The following is a 22,906-nucleotide window of genomic DNA, read 5'->3' on the forward strand; positions in this document are numbered from 1 at the left end:
CCTACATCTTTCTCCCACGCTGGATGCTTCCTGTCCTCGAACATCGAACTCCAAGTTCTTCAGTTTTGGGACTCCTTGCTCCTCAGCTTTCAGATGGCCTATTGTGGGACCTTGTGATTGTGATCATGCCACTGTACCCCAGCCTGGGCAACAAAGTAAGAACAAGTCTCAAAAGGAACTGAAAAGTACTGTGGCTATATTTTTCTTTTTCTTTATGCATTACTGTGCTGCCAGTTAATTCATTTATCAGCAACATCATTAAGTGAGTTAAAAGATATATGTGTGTGTGTGTGTGTATATATGTGTGTGTATATAACATGTGTGTATGTGTGTGTATGTATATATATAGACTCCCCTTTTTAATGTATATGTGTGTACATATGTGTGTGTATATACATGTATATGTGTGTGTGCATGTATATATATATGCGTATATACATATATACACGTACACACACATATACACACACACATACATTAAAAAGGGGAGTCTATATATATATACACACACACACACATACATATAATATATATAGCCTATTAGTTCTCTCCCTCTAGAGAACCCTGACTAATACATGACCTTATCACTGTCCCAAAGGCCCCACCTCCTAATACTATCATCTTTCATATACCTTTAGACTTATTATATTTTCTTGGAGAATTGGTCCCTTTAGCACTACACAATGCCACTCTAACACTTGGAATTTTATTGCACTATGGTTTTCTTTGTTGGAAATTAAATAGTTACAATAGCTTTCTTTTATTAGTATTAGCATGATGTAACTCTCTATTTATATACTTTCAATCTATGTATGTATCTATATTTAAGTGAATTTTTAATAGATACTGCATATTATTTTTTCTCTATACTACCACTTTTTCTTTTAATTGCAATATCCAGACCACTCACATTTAAAATGATTACCGATATAGTTGTATTAATATCTACCATATTTATAAGTGTTTTCTATTTATTTTATATGTTTATTACATATGCATAGTTATTTAAAATTCCTTGTTTGACAATTCCAACATCTATATCATATTTGGTTCTTGTTATTATGATGCTTTGTCTCTTCAAAATATGTTTTTTCTTGCCTTTTGGCAGGCCTTATAACTTTTTGTTAAAGTCAGACATGATGTATCAGTTAATAAGGACTACATTATATGTGGCCTTTAGTGTGAAGATTTATGTTACTCTTGCTTGAAATAGGATTGTGTTTACTGTTTTCTATAGTTGTATGTGCTAAAGATTAAAATTCTTTTTCTATTCTTACTCTGTCTTCTACATTGTTTTGGGGCTTTTCTAATAATTGCTCTCAGGGAGAGTCTGAAACTAACGACTTTTTTGTTGCTGTTGCTGCTATTCCACTGAAATCTATTGGTGTAGTGGTAAATTATAGGAGAAAGAAAGTATTGTGCAATCTTATGACTAAATTCTGTTGGTTAGTGAGCTGTGTGTTTCTGGGCTGTGATTTTCAAGCATTTCTTAACTTTTTATCCCCACTTAGGTGAGACACGAAGGCAAGCAGTGTGATGTTTGAGAAGTTATCTTCTCTTAGATGGGATAACGCTATATTAGCCTTTTCCCCTACAGATGAAATCTTTTGTTGGGTAAAACTTGAATTTATTTCATAATGATTATTCCTCCCTTCCCACCGCTAGAGCCAGGAAGGTATCCTTCTTGGCTCCTGACAGTGAGAGACTGATGGGGGTCCTGGAGAAAGTATCCACTTACACTGTAGCCTCAGAAGTTGCTCCTTCTCCCTGTAGTTCACACTCGGTCTTCAGCATTCATCAAGATTACTTGTTCTGACTTGCTGACCCCAGTAGCCTCTGCTCCAGAAGAATAGATCTTGGCAATGACTTTTGGATTCATCCTATCTCTCCATATTTCAAGATATCAGTTTGCTCTGTGACCTCAGGTCTCTGATAACTTCAAGAAAAGTCATAAGGTTTCAGTTTGTTAAGATTTCTCAACTTGTCAGAACTGAAGTGATGACTTTCAGACTCTTTAACTGTTGGAGCTAAAACTAGAAAAAGAACATTTCTTAAATGAAAAAGAACAGATTAAAATAGAAGTGGATCACATTTAGTAAATGTAAGAAATATTTTAAATTATATACAGAAATGTGCATGTGTGCAAGTATTTAATGGGCAAAAATAGAATTGATCAAACTTTTTTAAAAAGTTAAAAACATACTGGCCTAGAGTACTGGTTTAGTTTTGTTTTTCTCAACTAATGGGTATTCAAATGCTTGGTGTATGCCTGATCTGAACCAGGTTAATATAAAATATAGGAAAAAATATATTTCCCATTCCAAATAAATCCCAGTCTACTGGCTGTAATACAACAATTTTTTCTCATAACTAGAAATTTGCAACACTCCAAGGAAATATTTCTATAGATATTAATTTAGTTTTGACAGTGTTGATCACTAAAGAGATAATTAACTAATTTTCAAAAAACTGGAGGAAAGGTTAAAGAAAAGCATTTGAAAAAATAATAAAAAAGAACAGTAGGAAGAATCCCAGTACTTCAACTTATACTGATACAGTCAAGCTTCTCACGTGAGTTTTTCTTTTAAATCATTATGTCATTCTGTTCTCATTGGGGAATAGTTTATTCACATTAGTTAATTTTCCACATACCTAAAACTTCACTTTTTCTATTAAAAAATATTTTTTACTCTAAAATGTGTCTGATTAAAACACATGAGGATTTGGATTAGAAGAGTATGTGTAGATCATTTGTTAGTACCAATCACCTTATCTTGATATATCCCACACTGAGGCTCTTTCCTGTTTTAGGTACCAGCCTCTTCCAAGGCACTTGTTTCAAAAAAAATGTTTCTTAGGTATATAGTAAAAGGTTTTTCCCATTACCAAAAACAGGACTCCTGTCTTTGATGTCCAAACTAAAAACAACAATGAAGCAGACTTTTCCAAAACTACAAATCCAAGGAAAAAAAGTCCTGTAATTCCCATTTTTACAATGCACATAATCATTGTTAAGGTTCAAATGTGTCCCCCAAAATTTATGCGTTTGAAACTTAATTATCAATGCAATCGTGTTGAGAGGCGAGACCTTTAAAATTGGTTAGGTCATGAAAGTCCTTACCTCATGAATGAATTAATTCCATTCTTTCGACAGTGGGTTCATTATTGTTGGAGTAGATTCCTAATAAAAAGATGAGTTCACCCCTCTTTTCTCTCTGTCTTCCTCGTGTGATGTCTTCTGACATGTTACAGAACAGCAAGAAGGGCCATGCAATATGCTAGTGCCTTGGTCATAGACTTTCCAGATTCAAGGTCCTTGAGAAGACAAATTATCATCCTATATAAATTATCCAGTCTTAGGTATTTTCTTTCTTATAGCAGCACAAGACAGACTAAGACAATCATTTCCATTTTCCCAAACAGTCTTATTAAGCCATTTCAATGATGACGTAATTGAGTCTCACGGAAGTTAAGCAACTTAGATAAAGATAAAATCAGTGCCTCAGTAGTAGAAAGCTAATAACATGTATAGCAAATTCAAACTTATACCAAAGTTTATATGAAAATATAGAATGTTAACCACTGTCTTCATATCTACAATTTGCTTTGGAAATAAATTATCGGTTTTTTCACTTAACTAACATTTTAATACAAATAAAATAGCAAAAGCTTATAATATGGAGAACAGTTGATTATTTAAATCTGTACATTCAGAACTGTTATATACAAAAGCGTATTAAAAAGTCATGTTTACCTCAGAATTTGTAGAATAAATAAAAAAATATAATGTATTTCAAGGAAGATAAAAATCTATAAAGATTTTCCCAAGGAAATGCATGATTTAAGTTAAAATACATTATTAAAATAATGTATTTATTTTAATAAATACATTATTTAAGATTACTATAGATTTGTATCTTTATCACTAAGTAAAGCTGCATCCCAATTTTATGGTAAAATATAAAATTAATTCTCAAAAATATATATGAAGAACTAGTAAACTGGACTTTGTAAACTTAGATCCCAGGCCAATGTGTAATACTAGTTTTTGTCACTGGTGAAAAAAACTTACCGTGAATCTCTATTTCTTCTTTTTAAACTAAAGAATGGTAAGTTTTATGACTTCATAAGCCCCTTTGAGTTCTAAAGTTGTCCATCTGGTTTTACTTACACATGAATTCGTCAGAGATAGTAAATCTTCTGTTTTATTTTTATTCACTCTATGTTTCTTGTACTTGTATGAAGGCTGACCATAATTGCTGCTGGATATCAAACACCTCATTATTAACAATGCGGTTGTCTACAGATTTTATGTTTTTAATTTCAAATGCCTGAAAAAAATAAGAGTTATTTTTACTGAGAAAAGTTCTTTAACTTAATAATTTTTTTTCTTATTGAGTTGATACATTTTCATTTTTCTTTTCGTAGAAGTCTTATTTCTACTTTTCAATAAATAAATTTATGACTGCCAACAACTTTCTCAAAGTCACAGTTGATTTCACAGATGATCATAAAAAGACTAGAAACAGCTAAAATAATGGAAAAAGTGACTGCCTGATAGAACACTTTTGTTGCATGTATTCATGTATAACAATTCATGATGAAAATATGAGACTACCACTACATTCAACAAGTAGTTCAAAAATAGCTAAGATTAAAAATTTTCTCAGCTATATTTCTGCATTTTTCTGGACTTTTGATGCTTTCATTTTTAACTATGTGATTATTGATATACGTGACTTTTTGGTCACTATGCAATGACATTATTTAAATTTCTGCTTTGACCACTCAACCCAAAACTTGTAGTTTAAAATATTATTTATTTATGTCACTATTCTGGGAGTGTACAGTTTGGGCCACATTGATCTGTGTTAAGTTTTCCACTGGTTTTGGCAAGACTCATGTGAAATGTGGTCAGCTGCCAGGTTGTCTCATGGCTCATTGGTTTCAAGGAGTCTCTTCTTTGATAGTTTATATCTGCCTCCTGTAGGTCAGCCCAGACTTACTCAAATGGTGACAAGGTCCACCATGACAGCAAAAGTGGAATATGTAAGTCTTCCTAAGGTCAAGACTTCAAGACTTCAAATTCTTCCATCATTTCTAAATTTTATCATTCAAAGGAAATCACCAGGGCAGCTCAGATTCAAAGGGCATAAATACAAACTACACATTGATTAGAATAGCTGCAAGATTCAGGCATGTTGGCTTATGTGTGTAATGCCAGCACTTTGGGAGGCCAAAGCAAGAGGGCTGATTGTGCATAGGAATTTGAGGCTGCAGTAAGCCATGATCATGCCACTGTACCCCACCCTGCCTGGGCAACAAAGTAAGAACACGTCTCAAAAGGAACTGAAAAGTAGTGTGGCTATATTTTTCTTTTTTCTTTTTGCATTTACTGTGCTGCCAGTAAATTCACTTATTGGCAAAGTCATCAGCAAAGTCATATGTGTTGAACAAATGTTTGGTTGAATATGCATGAAATAAAGAGATGAAGATAATATAATTCAGTATGAGGCTAATTACTAGATTCCCAAATTGTGACCTTAAATAATGACTATTAAGTATCATGTTAGACATTCTTCAGATAAAATTTAGGACCATTTGTGATGGCTACAACAAATGCTTGGAATAGTCTTTAAAAAAACTAACAGTAGACATATTCTGCCCTTAAGTACGGAATAAATCATGGGAATAATCAACCTGTCTCATGCAACAAAAAGTGTGAGAAAAATATTGTTTACCCCAAGAAATTTTTTTTTTTTTTTTGAGATAAAGTTTCACTCTCGTTGCCCAGGCTAGAGTGCAACGGTGCAGTCTTGGCTTACTGCAACCTCCACTTCCTGGGTTCAAGCGATTCACCTGCCTCAGCCTCCCAAGTATCTGAGATTATAGGTGCCCGCTATCACACCCAGCTAATTTTTTTTTTTTTTTTTTTTCCTGAGATGGAGCCTTGCTCTGTCGCCCGTGCAGGAGTGCAGTGACGTGATCGCGGCTCACTGCAACCCCTGCTTCCTGAGTTCAAGCAATTCTCCTGCCTCAGCCTCCCAAGTAGCTGAGACTACAGGAGCATGTCATCACACCCAGATAGTTTTTTTGTATTTTAGTAGAGACGGGGTTTCACCATGTTGCCCAGGCTGGTCTTGAACTCCTGACATAGGGTGATCCACCTGCCTTGGCCTCCCAAAGTGCTGAGATTACAGGTGTGAGCCACTGTGCCCATCCCCAAAGAAATTTTTAAGTGAGGACTATTCCCTGGTATTGGAGGTAGAAACTATATTCATTTATTAATTCTATAGATAACTGACCATCTAATTTAGAGATATAACATAAACCACACATTTAAAAATCCCTGCTTTAATAAACTTATAATATAGAAGGATAATTTGTAAATAGAATAAAGAACAGTATTTCAAAATTCCCAGTTTGAGCCTAATCGATATTTTCCCTGAGTTTAACATTTCTGTAAGTCTCATGGGAAAGTCCTGTTTAAGGATTTCCCTTCATCTTTTTACATTAAAAGTCAAGGAGCTAAAGAGTCAAAATATGGGAACAACTCAAAAATCTATCAACTGATAAATGGACGACCATTATTGGATGAAGTATTATTCAGTCACAAAAAGGAATGAAGCACTAATAGATGACACAATGTGGATCAATTTCTGAAACATTAAGTATAGTGTTTCACTTAGTAAAGTGAAAGAAGCCAGTAATGAAAGACAACATTAGTGCGGTTCCATGTATATGCAATGTCCCTAATAAGCAAATCTATAGAGACAGAAAGTACATTAGTGGTTACCTAGGGCTAGAGACAATGGGAAAGTTGTAAGGTGAAGAGTACAAGGTTTATTTTGGGAATGACGAAAATGTTCTAAAATGGACTATGCTGATTATAGCACAGCTCTGTGAACACACTATAAAACATTGAATTATATACTTTAAATGCATGAATTCTATGGTATATGAATTTAATCTCTGTAATTTTTTTCCTTTAAAAAAATCACATGGAAAAGAATTTTCTTTCCTGTAATGGGAGAGCAGCTTATGTTCACATGTTTCTATCAGAGTTCCAGAAAAAGAAGAGAGAAAAAATTATACACAAAATTATTTGAAGAATTATTTCCTGAAAATTTTTCAAATTTTGTAATTTACAGTAAGCCAAAGATTTTAAGAGTGAAGCAAATTTCAATAATGTTAATTAAAAAGAAAACACCACCTAATCACACTAAAATTAAATTTGAGACTTAAAGATTAAGAAATAATCTCAAAAGCAGTAAGGAAAAAATACATATTAAATATAGGGGGAACAGTGGTAAAAATAAAAGGTCTCTTTCTCTACATAAGTGTATGTATATATGAATATATATGAGTATGTATATGGCCATATATAAATATATCTATAAATACATGTAGATACACATAAATGCACATAAATATATAGATGATTATAAATATATGTGCATCTATCTACACACTCAGACACAACACACACACGCACACACACACAGAGGTTTATTTATAAAAATTGGTTCATGCTATTGAGAAAACTAGCAATTCCAGTGTCTTCAGGGTAAATGGACAGGTAGAAGACACAAGGAAGAGCTGAAGTTAAATCTGAAGGCTGTCTGCTGGCAGAATTTATTCTTCTCTGGGGGAGATCATTCTTAATTGTCTCAAGACTTTTAACTAACTGTGGGATAAGGTTCACACATATTATGGAGAGTATTTATTTTACTCAAAGTCTACTTATTTAAATATTAATCTCATTTAAGAAATACCTTCACAGCAATATTCAGACATGTATGAACAGACATCTGGGTACCATGGACAAGCCAAGTTGGCATATAAAATTAACCATCACAACCTCCAAACGAAATTGCCAATTAAATAACAAGACAATGCAATTAGACTGGCATCAGACTTATCAAAACAATATAAAAAGCAAGCCTTTAATGGAGCATCATTTTTTAAAGAAATTTAATTTAAAAATGAGTGAAAAAAGAATGTTTACTATTAAGTTGTCCACCAAGTATCAAAGCTATTTAAATATTGTTTTAAATAGTGAATAGCCCAGGGTATACTATCCTCATTAGCTGTTCTCATGTAATCAACTAGAGTGGTCAGAAAAGGTTTTGTTAAGGAGTCACATAATGAATATTTTAAGCTTTGTTGGTTCTATGTGTTCCTGTCATAGTTTCTTCTTCTTTTGTTTTTCTACAACTGTTTAAAATTGTGAAATACATCTTTCATGGACTATAATTTAACAGGATGTATGCCAGATTTGGCCCCTGGGAGCATATTAATTCCTGTGTTAAAAAACGTGCTTCATCTAACCAAGAGATGACTGAATGAACACTGGCAAAAGCACTACTGATGAACATTTAATTGTAAAGGCAAGGGCCAAAAAATTATTGTATATATACACATATACACACATACATATGTGTACTTCAATATGTATACATATGTAAATAAAAATGTATTCTGACAGAGTCAAAATAATGAATGTAAAGGATGGTAGAAAAAGAGAGATGGGAATAAGAAATATATATTCATTGAATAATGAAAAATCAATAGGTGGCAATCAAAAGATGCCATAAAAAGTAGCAGAGTAAAATGTAAAACAAAATAAATAAAAAGAGATTAAAGGCTTTTAAAAAAGTAAAGGTATAAAGATAACCACAGGATCAAAACTACTGATATTTCTAAATATCAAGTAAATTCGTCAATAAAATACATCAAATAAAATACAAATAGCAATTATAAATCTGACAGCTGAGACCAATAACAGTCATAGAAATAAATATGAATAGACTTAATTGTTAGAAGAGAAGATTTTCATTTTGGCTAACAACTACATGCTAAACACCAGAGATACTGACAACAGAAATTCACAGGATCTAAAATAAGAGTTTCTTGGTTTCTACAACTTTTTGAGTCTGAGATTTTACGTATTGACTTGCAGCGCATTCTATTTGTCAAATCAAGTCATACGGCCATCGAAATTCAGATAAAAAGCAAACTAGTCCTTCATCGAAATTCAGATAAAAAGCAAACTAGTCCTTCATTGGAGTTGCTGCAAAGCCATTGTAAAAAGCCATGGATGTTAGAAAATAATATTTGTGGATACTATGATATTATTTCAAACAACTTACCACATCTGGTATTGCATTACACTTAATCTTCACAGAAATGCACATGAAAAGTATTACTATTATTTTTCTTAATTTACGGTTATGGGAATTTTGCCTCATGGATGTTAAACCGCTTGTCCAAGATTATATCACTTTTAAAATGACATTATTAAGACATAAATCAATTTTTGTGCAACTCTAAAACACATGCTACTGAAGATTACACCACGCTAATTGGTTCTTTCCCTGTTCTGGAGTTCAATGTATTGCAGGGAAAATCTTATTTCACAGCCATATCATGGCATTTGGCTTCTATTCTCTATCCCTGTGCTGAAAGTGTCTTCAAAGGAAACTAAATGCTAAGAGAAAGTAATTTACTTATTTGCAAATATTATGATTGTCTACATAGAAAACCCATGAGAATGATAGAAATGATGACAAGTAAGAGAGTTTGGAATGTAGCAAGTCACAGAATTAATAAAATAAACATGAATGGTTTTCCTTGATATCAGTCATGACTGGTTAAAATGTAAATAATTAAATAAAGCACATGGATAATAGCAAAAATGATGAGAGAAATACAAGTTTTCATGTTTTATCCTGGTCTTCAATCTCAAAAATACAAACTCTTCTATGTGGAGATTTCATGCACACTGCAGACTTAATATTGCAAATTGAACTCATCATTATCATGTCCCTCTATCCTACTTCACCTTATGGATTCCCTTGCTCAACTCATGACATTCCCATGTCCTTATACCCATGTTGAAAGTCTGAAGTTATTGGCTTCATTACTTGAATATCTCCTCTCCTTACACCTCAAATCTATATTTTTGCTAACTTTTCCTCTAAATGTCTTCATAGACTTCATTTATAATTTTCATAAAATAAAATACATGTATTTTAATGTATGTTTGTTGTTTTGATAAATGTATCCACCTATAGAAACACCACTTTAATCAAGCTATAAAATATTTTCAAAATCCCAAAAAATGTACACATAACTTCTTAGAGTCAGAGTCATCCTCCCAAGGCAACCACTGAACTGAGTTTTATCACCACAATTTAGATTTACCTTTTCTTTTCTAGAACATTAATAAACAGAACCATACTGTGCGTACTCTTTTGTATGTGACTTATTTTGTTCAACACAATATTTTTCAGATTCATTCAGGTTGTGTGTAACATTAATTCATTAATTTTTTATTGCTGGATACACTAAGCCAAATATTTCTTAGGTAATTTTGTCTTCACCAATGCTTAGGTTACAAATCTCTTTCTAATTTGTGTCTTTCCTATTAATGGCATGATTTACTTTCATTACAACTTTTTCGAAAGTCTCTTTCATACTGTTTCAGAGCACTATTATAAAAAGCTCCCAATCTAACTATGCAACTCCTCTACAAAATATCCATCAATGGATTCTCTCAAATGATAGATTAAAAGAATAAGCCCCTTACCATAGCATCCAGGATCATTCAAGATCCGTTCTTTTCCTCCTTTGCCTGCCTTATCTCATTATGATTCAGAACTTCCTAAGTACATTTACATTTCATCATATTTTATTTTAGCTCTCCTTTGTTTTGCTCTACATTATTTGCTTTTCAAGCCTAAAAGAGTTTTCTTTGCTTCTTTGTTTAGGTGAGAGTTTCTTCACAATTTGAATAGGAAAGTATAAGGCAGAGAAGACATGGTAATTTAGGACAAAAAGAATAGTGTTCAAAATGTTGATGCATATTTTAAAAAGCATGATGAGATGGTGTGTATGGATGAGTAGAAATCATGAAAGTATTTCTGATATTGTTTCAGCTAGATCTCTCAGGGGGTTTTGCAGGAGCTGACATTGAAAGTCTAGGCTGAGTTGACATCAAATGTTCTGCAAATTAATTCATTGGCCATTATCTAGCAAAAGTGATGGAAAATGATTGAAATGTTCTGAATGTTATATTAGTTATCTATTGCTGCTGCAACTAAGTACCACAAATTTAGTGGTTTAAAACAACACAAATTTATTATTTCACAGTTTTACAGGCCAAAAAGTCCAATTCGACTCAATTAATTCATATGACTCAAGAGTTACAAGGCTAAAGTCAAAGTATTTATTGGCTGGGCACTTCTCTGGAGGCTTTGGGCTTCTATTCTCTATCATTGTGCTGAAAGTGTCTTCAATATGAGAAAGAATGGGGATACCAATAAGAAACTAAATGCTAAGAGAAAGTAATTTACTTACTTGCAGATACTATGATTACACAGAAAACCCATGAGAATGATAGAAATGATGGCAACCTAACAGAGTTTGCTAATGTAGCAAATCACAGAATTAATAAATATATAAACACGAATGGTTTTCCTGGATATCAGTCATGACTAGTTAAAATGTAAATAATTAAATAAAGCACATGGATAATAGCAAACATGTGCAAACTCTGTTAGGTTGTCATCATTTCTATCATTCTTATGGGTTTTCTATGTAGACAATCATAGCATCTGCAAATAAGTAAATTACTTTCTCTTAGCATTTAGTTTCTTATTGGTATCCCCATTCTTTCTCATATTGAAGACACTTTCAGCACAATGATAGAAAAATAGAAGCCAAATGCCTCTTTCTCATATTGAAGACACTTTGAGCACAATGATAGAGAATAGCTTTCCAGTTCATTCAGCTTGTTAAAAGAATCCAGTTTCTTATACCTGTAGAACTGAGGTCCCTATTCTTTAATGGCTGTCAGCTAGGGCTGGCCTCTAGCTCCTAGAGGTTTCTTTCTCTTCCTTATATATGGCTCTCTCACTTAGAACAAGCAATGGCTCATCAAATCCTTCTCATACTTGGCATCTCTCTGACTTCACTTTTTGCTGCTTATCTTCTACCACGTCTCTTCTGCTCACATCTAGACAAACTTTTTTTGTTTGCTTTTAATGACCTGTCTAATTACACTGGGCCCGTCCAGAAAATCCAGGATAATCCCCCCTTTTACAGTCCATAACCTTAATTACATCGCACGGTCTCTTTTGACATGTGACATAACATATTCACTAGTTCCTGGAGATTAGTATGTGGATGTCTTTGGGAGATGAAATTTGATAAGGTCAGATTTAGGTTGTAAAAGATGCTTATAGATGACTTACATCTCCACGAAAATTCATGCATTGAAACTTATTTATAAGTGGGGTAATTGAGAGGTTATTAGTCCTTTATAATAAGCACCCTCCACCTTCCTCAGTGAGCTCCCTTGTTACTTCTACCACGTGAAAACACAGCAAAAAGGCAACCTTCTAAAAACCAATAAGTGGGTCCTCACCACACAGCAAATCTGCTGGAGCCTTTATCTAGAACATGCCAGCCTCCAGAAGTGGGAGAAATAAATTTCTATTGTTTATAAATTACCCCGTCTATGGTATTTTGTTATAGCAGCCTAAATGGACTAAGAGAGAAGGTTTATTCTGGTAACTGGGTGGAAGTTATATGTGGACATAGCAGATGCCTCTGTTGCCTGCATTATATTCCTTCAATCCACTTGTGATTTCAGTCACATCTTGTGAGATCACATTCACCAAATTTTCCCACTGTCTTACCTCAATTGCAAGCTGTAAAATTTATAATTTGCTCAAGGAACTTTTTATTGCTGTAGTTTATCCATAAGCATAGCCCAGAAGTCCTAGTGGGGAGGTAGAATAGGGGCGTTTTAAGGCTCCCAGGTTTAGATCCTCATCTGTGAAGGATGAAAGTTGATTGATAAATGCACCCCTCCCATTTTGCATGCGATGAGTCTTCACATTTATCAACACTCCCAGTGGATTTGAGCCTGGTTCCCACACCAGCAACTCCTTCCCTAAACACTGCTGCCTGCGATCACTTCCCAAATAGATTGCCTGTCAGTGCCCATCTCCTTGTCTCAAGTTTTGTATTTGAGATAATTTTAACCAAGACAAAAAGCAAGCTGTCATATTTATAGAGAGGCCACTATCATATTTTATTATGAGGGTCTGAAAGTGTTAACCAAGGCAGTGGCAAAGGGCTAAATGAAAGAAGATAGTTTTAAGACATGTAACTGATTATATTTAGAAACATATTGACTATGGAATGGAGAGAGTGAGAGGATATTTGAGAAGGTTAACTTGCAAGGAAGGCAGGGGAAGAAAAGTGAGGTAGTATTATATCTATCTGTTCCCAATATGGACTTTAAACTAATCTGAACCAATGATAAACCTGGACACTATCTAGATTTAAGCATCAAATATGCAGTAAGTACTTAATTACTCCAAAGTACTTCATTAGTATATTAATTAATTCTAATGTTACAGAGTATGGAAATCTTAAACTCTTATATAGTGCTTACTATAAGCCAGGTACTGTTCTAATCACTTTATGATGTAAAACAATTTTATCCTCTTAATATCCTTATGGGTAGATACTATTAAATGACCCCTATTTTAAATATAAGAAAACTGAGATACAGAAAGATTTAATAACTTTCCCAAGTTTACACAGTTCTAAGTAGTAGTGCTGGGGTTTGAACCCAGGGCCATCATGCTCTTGAGTTGGAGATTTTAGTTCTACACGATTCTGTATCTCTTAGTATTAATAATACTAGTATGTTTTCTAGTAATACTAACATAAGTATGTGTGGTCATGGGAGATTGAAAACACGGACACAATATTTTACAGTCCTTCTATCAAAAGGTAGAGGCTATCTCCCCAAATCTTGAATTCAGGCTGGCCCTGTGATTTGTTTGACCAATAGGTGTAGGCAAATTAAACATTACGTGAGTTCTACAGAATAGCTCCAAGAGTCCTTGTTGTTTATGCTTTTTCTCTCTTTTAAGGAAGCTAAGTCACACTGCTAACTGACGACAGACCAACTTGAAAGAGGGAGGATCTGCCAATAGCCAACACCACAACTCCAGATATATGGGAGTCAGGTCATCATAAACCATCCATCTTTCTGCCAAGTCACAGTAGACTGCAACTCCATGAATGAGACAAGGAGGTATCGGTAAAAACAAAACAAAACAAAAAACAATAACTGCCTGGTGTAACCACAGAATCTTAAGAAATAATAAATCATTTTAATACAATGTTTTGAGTCGGTTTGTTATACAATGGTAGATAACTGACTATGATTAACAGAGAGGCTACTTACAATAAGAAATAAAGCTAGCTGCTGTGGGAAATAACAAGGTAGTAAAAATATGTTGCTAAAATTAAGAGGTAGCAGTAAGACTTCACTTTGAGGAAGACAATGATGGAATAATTAAAAACTATAAAAACAAATCTAGAATATTTTAAAAGATTCCTTCAGATAAGATCTTAGAATGGAGAAATAGTAACCAATGAAGAAACGTTTGCTCCTAAACTACATGTTTTCCTTGTCTGTGAAACTATTGCAAATTCACATTATAAATAGTGTGTTTTTATGAACACAGTTATTTTAAAGATATAAAAAGAACTGAAAGGAAGATGAGCTTTGAAGTCAGATAAGACAATATTGTAATACTTACGTTACAATTATCTGGATGGTTTTGAAACAGTTACTGGAGGTCTTTTTACCTCATTTCTGGTCTGTTAAATGTGAATGTTGGCATCTGATTTATAGACTTGTTTGTTAGTTAAGTACACTGACATAAGTAGACAGTTATTTTAGTGTCTAGTTTAAAAATTGGTGTGCAAAAATTGTACTTTACTTCACCCTTAACTTGTTGTAGGAGAACTTAAAGAAATATCCATAGTTCATTATATCACAACGAATATAGTGCCACTTTCTCAATTATATTTCTAATGAATTAGAATTTTCCATTGCAACTTTTACACCGAGGTACGCCTAAAACAGTGTGGCTTTCATTTTAGCTAACCCAATTGATAATAAATTAAAATATTTATCATTATAAAATAATAAACAAAATAATATATAATATTAATTAAAAATATATATTATTACTCTTTTAAAAAAATTCTTATGTCTTCCAGGCTATAGGGCAAAAACTGGGGTCCACAGAATGCTTGCTCAATCAACTTTGCTCATCCAAAATCACAAAAATCGCCTCAAAAAATGTTGATGATAATTTAATTTTCTTCACTCTCCATGAAGATGTTAAATGCTCACTCTGGGCAAGGAAAAAAGACAGACTCATCAATTGTGTTACTGATGATATTCTTGCAAAAGAATTTTCTTTTAATTGAAAAAGTTGAATATGAGCCAGGCATGGTGGTTCACGCCTGTAATCCCAATAGTTTAGGAGGCTGAGGTGGGTGGATCACTAGAGGTTGGGAGTTTGAGAGCATACCGGACAACAGAGCGAACCCTGTCTCTACTAAAATTACAAAAAGTTACTGAGAGTATTGCTGGGTGCCTGTAATCCTACCTACTTAGGAGGCTGAGACATGAGAATCGCTTGAACCCCGGAAGCAGAGGCTGCAGTCGGCATGGTCAATAGAACCAGACTGTGTCTTTAAAAAAAAAAGGAAAAGCTGAATATGGCACTGTAGGTGCTACTATTCAATTCTGACTGTCTACATTCCTGTACAGCTAGAATGACTATAACTGACAAAATAGTATTAAGATGGTATTTATCCATTCCGTATGACCCTATTGTTTGTAATTACAGAGATCATTGAAGCCACTTACATGAACATCAATAGCAGCACTCCTTCCCAAGACTTACTCCACCTCCCACATTTTCTTTAATTATCAATAATGCTCTGCTTCTACTATAGGTATATACATACAGATAAACCTATAAACTCTAAGAGTCATTTGAAAAAAGTCTATCATCAGAAGAAGCAATGTTGAAAATAATTTCTATTATATGTATTATTTTATTCATATTCCAAACAGTTAGTTGAAAAAAACCACAAGTAATTAAATTTGATAATTTAGTATGCAGAAAAGTTCTATCATGTGAAAATGGTATGTTTCTGCCACTGGCAAATGGTATTACATAACTCCATGCTTTATTTTAGCTTTGGAAAACATAAAAGTAAATGCAAAATATATTTACTCATCTTGATGGCTCCTGGAATATTTATTTTTGTGCCTCCTCCAAAGGATTTTTGTAATTTGAGTTACTTGTTTAGTTGTGTGTAAATCTTTTATAAAATTCCTTAGAAGTAAGCAAATAAAATCACTGATAACCAGGAAAAAAAGCACAAATGAATCCCTCCATGCAGCACCACATCTTCTATGCCCCTGAAAAACAAGAAAAGATAAAGTAAACAAAATCCACATGAGCCTCTTGCAGTAGTAAAAGTAATAGATCCGGAGTTAGGGAATCAACTTTGCTAAGCTGGTGTAAGACAGATTACTTGTATGATTTGGGGCAGCATATCTCTAAGACAAGATAATTGGGCACAGTATTTCTTAAGATTCTTTATGCCTCTTTTGCTTTAAAAAATTATAAAAATATTTCTAATAAAAATACAAAGAATATTTCCTGTTACCTTTATCACCATTTCAAATTAATTTATATGCTACACTGAAATTTTAAAGATACTTAATCTGGAAAGGAATAGACAAAGCTATTTAAAAGCCTTCTAAAATAAATAGAGGTAATTTTACTTTAGGAAGTGGAAATAATGTCTTTTATGTTTTTGTTTGTTTTTAATCAAAATTATTTTTAGACTGCTATATGTAAGCATAGTTTATTCCTTGTTTTGACCAAGTGACATTTTAGGTATATTTAAGAAATTATGAGCAATTAGAACTTAATTAAAATGCTGTGAATTGAAGGGTTTAAAAAGGTGATGTGACTTCTGCTTTTTTATTCTGCATATAAGGAGTTTGGACGTTGCCACAAAAACAAGTAAAAAGCTTTAACAAGTGTAAAAGTAAACTGAAAAATCAATTCTTAGATCTGTAAGAGAAGTAAGGCCACAGAGCAAACCACTGCCCTCAAAACTGGAGAGAGAGAACAGCAGAAACAGAGAAATCACAACTTACTGGAGCAGAAACCCATGAGCAGAGACCTACTGGGGAACCAATACTAGGGGAGAAAAACTTAAACAAATTTCTGGAAGGCCAGCCCTACACTTATTTGGGTTTTATCTTTAGGGGATCTACCAGATCCTCACATTGAATATTAGAGAAAAAACTCCTTGTGTTTCTAGAAGAGAGAGGAGGAAAAGGAACTGTTTTTGAAACATGCCAGAGCATTCTGTTCTTCTTAACAAGGCTGCTGTTAGGAAAATCTATTTTGCCAAAGCCTAATCAGCTGAGGTTACCAGAACCTATATTACCGGGGGGAAGGGAAACACCCAGCTCCAGCTTCTGTAGCCTTCACTGTGGGGGAAGAGAAATACATAATTACAGTTCACTTCAGCCATTTTGTCTCACCTAAGGCAGGAGAAATTGAGAAGCAACAATAAAGTTCACAGTCCAGGGACACAGGTTCACAGAAAGACTGAGACCTAATCATAGGGCTATGCAATGTTTCTTCCATCACACCTTACCACTACATTATAAAAGACCTACTTACCACAGTTCCTATTAGCTGGTATTTAATGTCTGTCTTTAAACAAAAATTACAAGGCACACAAAAAAGGAAAAGACAAACAGTTGAATACATGAACGGGTATCCTAACCAGACTCACTTATGTCAGGAATGTTGGAATTATCAGAGCAGGATTTTTAAAAAATTAGGATTAATATGTTAAGTGTATTAATGAAAAAAAGTAGTCATCATACAAGAACAGATAGATAGTTCATTTCAAGCAGAGTGACGGAAATTCTGAGAAAGGATAAAAAAGAAATGCTAGAGATAAAAACACTGTAACAGAAATAAAGAATGCTTTGATGTGCTCATTAGCAGAATGAACATGGCTGAAGAAAGTATCTCTGAACTGAATAATATGACCATAGAAACTTCCAAATTAAAAAGCAAGCAGAAAAAGACTGATAAAAGAAAAAAACAGAATATTCGAGAACTGTGGAGCCACTATAAAAGATGGGAGAGGACAAAACTTTGAACATCACAAGGAAAACAGTTTTATAAAGGCTTTCTCCATTCAACAATATAAATTGGGCTTTAAATATAAAACTACTAAATAAGTCATTGTATATAAATTCCTTATCTTAGTCTTTTTTCAAAAGAAATATGATTTTTAACAAAAACAAAAATTATTTTTTAAAATATTTTTAACAAGTAGTAGAAAAAGAAAAATGGTTTAGGTAAAAAAAACCTGTTATCTATATAAAGAGAAGAAGAATATCAGAGCATAAGTGAAGGTCAAATATAAACTTTCATTTTTCTTATTTATAATTTATCTAGCATAGTTTATTATAAGCTATAGCAACAATGTATTCATGTATGCATACTTCTGCATGTGTGTATATGTACATACATTATATATATGCTTATGTATAAGTGAAATGAATGACAATAATGATAAACGGGTTGGGTGAAGAATTAGAAATATTTTGTTATTATAAGGTATTTGTACTCCACATGAAATGGTATAGCGCTTTTTGGTTTTTTGGTTTTTTTTGCGGGGGGATGGAGTCTCCCTCTGTCGCCCAGATTGGAGTGCAGTGGTGCAACCTCGGCTCACTGCAAGCTCCACCTCCTGGGTTCCCGCCATTCTCCCACCTCAGCCTCTCTAGTAGCTGGGAATACTGGTACCTTCCACACGCCCAGCTAATTTTTTGTATTTTTAGTAGAGATGGGGTTTCACCATTCACAGGATGGTCTCGATCTCCTGACCTTGTGATCCATCAGCCTCGGCCTCCCACAGTGCTGGGATTACAGGCGTGAGCCACTGCGCTCAGCTGGTATAGTGTTTTTTGAGAGTGGACTTCATTTTATTGTAAATTATATAGTAAATTTGAGTGCAACTACTAAAAAGGAAAAAAGAAATTAAAAAAGAAGTATAATGTTATGCTAAAAAATGAGAGAAAATGGAATCATAAATGATAAATTAAATCAGAAGAGACAAAAAATTGTGAAAGGCAAAAATGAAAATCAACAAAGGCAATAAATAGAACACTGTAAAAAATATTGTAGAGATTATTCAATAATCACATTAAACATTATTGTTCTAAATATAATTAGGAGATAGAGATTGTCAGAGTGGATCAAAAACAAGACTCAACTGTATGTTGTCTATAAGAAATCCATCTTAAACATGAAAATGCTTATAGGTTAAAAAGTGAAGGAATGGAGAAAGATATAGCGCGCTAACACTTATCCAAAATCAGTGACAGTAACTATACTATTGATAGCATATAATGTCGAACATCTTGTAACATGCATACTTGTCTCCTGTGTATCTTCTTTGTTGAACATAGTGTCTGTTTCTGTCTTTTGCCCATTTTTAATTAGGTTATTCATTTTCATATTGTTGTCCCTTAAAAGTTCTTTTTATATATTGCACAATCATTCTTATCAGATGTCTCTTTTGCAAATATTTTTTCCAAATATGTAGCATGTCTAATTCCAGGGAGAGAAGGCTTCAGAGCAAGGATAGTTATCAGGGACAATAAGGGGCATATATAATAATAAAGGAGCTAATACTTCATCAAGACATAGCAATCCTTAACATGTATGTCCTTAGAGAACACCAATGCATGTTAAGCAAAATACAAGAGTGCTGCAGATTCTGCACATGTATCCCTGAACTTGAAGTATAAACACACACACACACACACACACACATCAAAAAATAAAAAATAAATAAATAAATTATATGATCACATTAACAGTTGAAGAAAAAACATTTGACAAAATCCAGCACCTTTTCGTGATAGATTGTTTTGTTTTGTTTTCAGAACAAATAGAGGAGGACCTACCCAATTTGATTTTAGAAGAAAATCTACAGCTAACATCATACAGTCATGTGTCACATTATGACAGATACACATTCTGAGAAATGTGTCATTAGGCAATTTTGTTGTTGTAAGAATATCATAGAGTGTACTTATGCAAACCTAGATGGTCTAGCCTGCTACACAGGTAGACTAAAAGTTATAGTCTATTGCTTCTAGGTGGCAAGCTTGTTTTGAATATTACTATACTGAATACTGTAGGCAATTGTAACATAATGGTAAGTGTTAGTGTATCTAAACATGCCTAAATACAGAAAAGATACTGTAAGAATGTGGCATTCTAATCTCATGGAACCATTATTATTAATGCAGTCTGTCATTGACCAAAATGTGGTTAAGCAATCCATGGCTTTACTTAATAGCGAAAAATTAGAAGCTTTGGCACTCACATCAGGAACAAGGTAAGATTTCCTCTCTCATCACTGCTTTTCAATGTACTGGAAGTCCTAGTTAATACAAAAAGTCTGTTTATAGATAACATGATTGTCTAGATAGAAAATCCAAACTAATTGCTCCTTGTGGAATTAATAAGCAATTATAGAAAAGTTGCAGGATACAAGTTTAATATACAAAAGTCAGTTGCTTTCCTGTATATCATCAATGAACAAGTGGAATTTGAAATAAAACACATCATTATTTACATGATCACCTCACAAAATGAACTGTTTAAAATCTAACAAAATATATTCAAGATTCATATGAGAAAATCTACAACATTTAGATGAAAGATACCAAAGAAAACTCAATAGGTGGAGAGATATTCCATGTTCATGGATTATAATAACAAATGTCATCGAGACGTCAGTTCTTAACTTGATCTATAGAGTCAAAAAATTCCAATAAAATCCCAACAAGTTATTGTATGAAAATTGGCAAACTGTTTCCAAAGTTTATATGGTAGAGCAAAAGCCCTAGAATAGCCAACTCAGTACTGAAAGAGAAGATGAAAGTCAGAGACACACAAATTTAAAACTTACTATTAAGCTATAGTAATCAAGACAGCATAATATTGGCAAAATAATTGACCACCCCCCCAAAAAAATAACCAACAGAAAAAGAACAGAAAACAAAAGAACAGAGACCCCCAGAATAGATCCACATGAATATAATTGATGGATCTTTGACAAAGTCACAACAGTAATTCAAAAGAGCAAAAATTATCTTTTCAACCAATTGTGCTGAAAAACTGGCAATCTAAATGAAAAAATGTGCATATAGACACAGACCTTATACCATTCTTGAAAATTAACTCAAAATGAATTATATACCGAAATGTCAAATGTAAACCTATAAAATTCCTAGAAGATAACACCAGAAAGCCTTGATGACCTTGGTTATCACATGACTTTTTAGAAACAACACCAAAACTACTGCTGGGCAAAAGCCACTGTCAAGAGATTAAGAAGACATGCTACATATTTGGAAAAAAATATTTGCAAAAGAGACATCTGATAAGAATGATTGTGCAATATATAAAAAGAACTCTTAAGGGACAACAATATGAAAATGAATAACCTAGTTAAAAAATGGGCAAAAGACCGAAACAGACGCTATGTTTAACAAAGAAGATACACAGGAGACAAGTATGCATGTTACAAGATGTTCAACATTATATGCTATCAAGCTATTACAAATTAAAACAAAAATGATATAACACCGCACAGCTATTATAATAGCCAAGATAAAAAACACTGGCAACATCAGATGCTGGTGAGGATGTGGAACAATAAGAACTCTTACTCTTGCTGGTGGACTGCAAAATGGTACAGCCACTTTGGAAAACATTTTGTCAATTTCTTAAAAACTGAACATACTTTTACGTTATGATCCAGTTTGGTATTCATTTAAAGGAGTTGAAAATAAGAAACCTGCACACAGATGTTCATAAAAGTTAAATTCATAATTGCCAAAACTTGGAAGCAATCATGATGTCCGTCAACAGGCAAGTGGATAAACTATGGTACACACAAACAATAAAATACTATTTAGCTATAAAATAAATGAGCAATCAAGTTATAAAAAGACTTGGAGGTAATTTAAATGCATAGAACAAAGTGAAAAAAGCCAATCTGTAAAAGCTATGTACTGTATGATTTCAATTACGTGACATTCTGGAGAAAGGCAAAATCATAGAGACAGTGAAAAAAAAAATGTTGTTCGCCAGGGATTGAGGAACAAAGGGACAAATATAGGAAGAACACAGGTCCATATTTCTACCCAAATGGTGGAGCTTGATCTACAATTATAGCTGAGGGAGAAGTAGGATTTATTTGGTGCTATTATCTGTGAATAAACGATTGTGAAAACCAAATGCTATTCCATTATTACATAAATGAAGACGTAGAGTAGAATCTTGTTCAACCACATGTATGTATGTTTTCTCCTCTTATTCTTATAATCCTCTATGTTTAAGTATTATATCTGTATATATTGTATACATATATAATTTAAAACTATAATATATATATAAGTATAAACTAGTAAAATAGATACAGTATGCACACAAGTGTGTGTGTTTTCTTCTCTTTATTATTCCTGGTAGTTAAATAAAGAAGACCTTTTTTCAACCCTGAAAATTTGTTTGCCTCACTTTGTACATTGCTTAAATTAGTTTCAAAAAGTCCTTTCCAGGAAAATCAAAACCACAATGAGATATCATCTCACCTGAATTAGAATTGTTGTGCCATTTTTTGCTCCCGTAATTCAGTGAGTGGGAGAGAGTGGTGCCCAGCAGTTTCTTGTCTTCTGCAGATCAGTGAGCAGGATTATGTGGCACCCCGTGGCTTTTCCACTTCTACAGTTCAGTGAACGGGAGGGAGTGGTGCCCAGTGGCTTCGTCTCTCCTGTTGTTCGGTGAGTGGGAGACAAGGTTACAGCTCTTTTATTCTGACCTCTCACAGCTTGGCAGACAGTGGTGTTAGAGCCCTTTCACTCCTACCATTCGGTGAGTTCTGAGTTCTT

The 22,906-nt window shown here is 33.5% G+C and overlaps 2 long non-coding RNA genes across 3 annotated transcripts in view; one reads left to right on the top strand and one right to left on the bottom strand.

The window, feature by feature from the left end:
- Window positions 1-15,263, top strand: part of LOC123573557 (uncharacterized) — a 49,782-nt gene extending 34,519 nt beyond the window's left edge. Inside the window, exons 2-3 of one of the 2 annotated variants that reach the window (XR_012435287.1) lie at window positions 13,956-14,051; window positions 15,097-15,263. This is a non-coding gene — a long non-coding RNA (uncharacterized lncRNA). Of the gene's footprint in view, window positions 1-13,955; window positions 14,203-15,096 lie in introns of those variants that run through there. The other variant, XR_006698164.2, reaches the window with a different exon arrangement.
- On the bottom strand, window positions 1,303-22,776 carry LOC107129671 (uncharacterized). Its single transcript, XR_001490584.3, has 5 exons — window positions 22,610-22,776; window positions 16,128-16,315; window positions 4,172-4,331; window positions 3,122-3,315; window positions 1,303-2,033 (listed from the first exon to the last, which is right to left on the bottom strand). It is a non-coding gene; the product is annotated as an uncharacterized lncRNA (long non-coding RNA).
- Window positions 22,777-22,906: the final 130 nt, after the last annotated feature.

The sequence above is a fragment of the Macaca fascicularis genome, chromosome 5, assembly GCF_037993035.2.
Source record: "Macaca fascicularis isolate 582-1 chromosome 5, T2T-MFA8v1.1".
In the NCBI taxonomy this organism is placed as follows: Eukaryota; Metazoa; Chordata; class Mammalia; order Primates; family Cercopithecidae; genus Macaca; species Macaca fascicularis.